The sequence below is a fragment of the Mandrillus leucophaeus genome, unplaced genomic scaffold, assembly GCF_000951045.1.
Source record: "Mandrillus leucophaeus isolate KB7577 unplaced genomic scaffold, Mleu.le_1.0 Scaffold1029, whole genome shotgun sequence".
NCBI classification, from domain to species: Eukaryota; Metazoa; Chordata; class Mammalia; order Primates; family Cercopithecidae; genus Mandrillus; species Mandrillus leucophaeus.
This window is the reverse complement of record NW_012098421.1, coordinates 1,578,294-1,579,933: the sequence shown is the minus strand read 5'-3', so window position 1 is coordinate 1,579,933 and position 1,640 is coordinate 1,578,294. Positions and strand designations below refer to the sequence as shown.

Below are 1,640 nucleotides of genomic sequence, written 5' to 3'. Positions count from 1 at the left end.
GACACCCAAACTTCTGTCATGGTAGCAGAGTAAATGGTTTTACTAAAAGCTGCTGACATTTCTATCAGTAGCAACCATAAGGAGGCTGTTGGTTGTAACCATAGTGTCCATATTGGTGGAGATAGTAAGGTTCTTGTCTGTGTTATGAGTAACGTTAACCCAGCATCATCCATGCCACTGATTAGATCAACTGTCACTTGGCCATCCCTGGCTGCTATCCCTGCTTCTGAACTGTCAGTTATCTTGAAACTGATTGCCTCTATTTATTTGGCTCCAACCAGCTCTGCTATTCCATTCCTCAACAATTAGAGGGGACTCAGGAGGGCGTTTCAGGTATTGCTGATACTCCCTGTCACCTTCTGTGAATCTACTAGCCAACATCTCTTCAAAAGTTGAAACAGCTTTGGAAGTGTTAGTCATTCTCAAATTCCCAAAGATTTGAGGAAAGTGTATTGCTTAATGTTTAGGTTGTTTAAAATCCACCAAAGTCTGTGTCAATCCACCTTGGGCCGAACCCCACCAGAGAGACAATGAGAGGTTGCAGGAGAGGTGCCTCTGGCCCACCACACCTGGAGGTCCAGACCACTCCAGCTCTCTAAGGTAATGGAGTCCCTCCCACTAGCATCTGACAACCACCTCCCATACTTTTTCTCTTTACATTTTGCTTTGGGAAACTTCTACTGACATGTCTTCAAGCTCAGTGGTGTTTTCTTTTTGTTTTTTCTTTTCTTGGCCATGTCCAGTCTTCTGATGAGCCTATGAAAGGCGTTCTTTATTTCTGTTACATCAGAAAAAAAAAAAAAAAGAAAAAAAGAAAAAAATGAGCAAACATCTCAGGAGCCACCCCCAATTAATGAGGGACAGAATTTCTAGCATTTTCTTTTGATTCATTAGATTTTTTCTCTCTCTACTTGTGTTACTTGATTACTTGATTGTGTTTGTTTTTGCTTTGTATATACATTTTGCATTAAAGCCTTATTAATCATAGGTATTAATTAACATATTAATCATAGGTATTTTAAATTCCCTCCTATTCCACTCTCTGTGTCCATTTGTACACATTATTTAGCTCCCACTTATAAAGGAGAACATGCAATATATGACTTTCTGTTTTGGGTTATTTCACTTTAGATTATGACCTTCAGTTCCATCCATGTTGCTATAAAAGACACGATTTTATTTTATTTTTTTTATGATTGAGTGGCATTCTATGGAGACCTAGAAAGACAGGAGGGTGGTGAGGGATGAGAAAATACCTAATAGGTAAAATGTACACTATTTAGGTGATGGTTACACTAAAAACTCAAAACTTATCCACTATGCAATATATCCATGTAACACATCTACACCTGTACTCCCTAAGTCTATATTAAAAAATTCCCTCTCTGGTAATTCCAGTGGCTGTATCATATCTGAGTTTTATTCTGATACTTGTCTCCTCAGATTGTGCTTTATGTTAGTTTTTGGATTCCCTCCCTCCCTCCCTCCCTCCCTCCCTTCCTTCCTTCCTTCCTTCCTTCCTTCCTTCCTTCCTTCTTTCCTTCTTTCCTTCTTTCCTTCCTTTTCTTTCTTTCACTTTTAGCATGTCTTATAATTTTTATTAAGAGCAGGTATAATGTATCAGAGAATAAGAACTGAGG

General features: G+C 38.7%; 1 pseudogene; it reads right to left on the bottom strand.

The window, feature by feature from the left end:
- Positions 1-64: 64 nt before the first annotated feature.
- On the bottom strand, positions 65-420 carry LOC105537893 (annotated as a pseudogene).
- Positions 421-1,640: the final 1,220 nt, after the last annotated feature.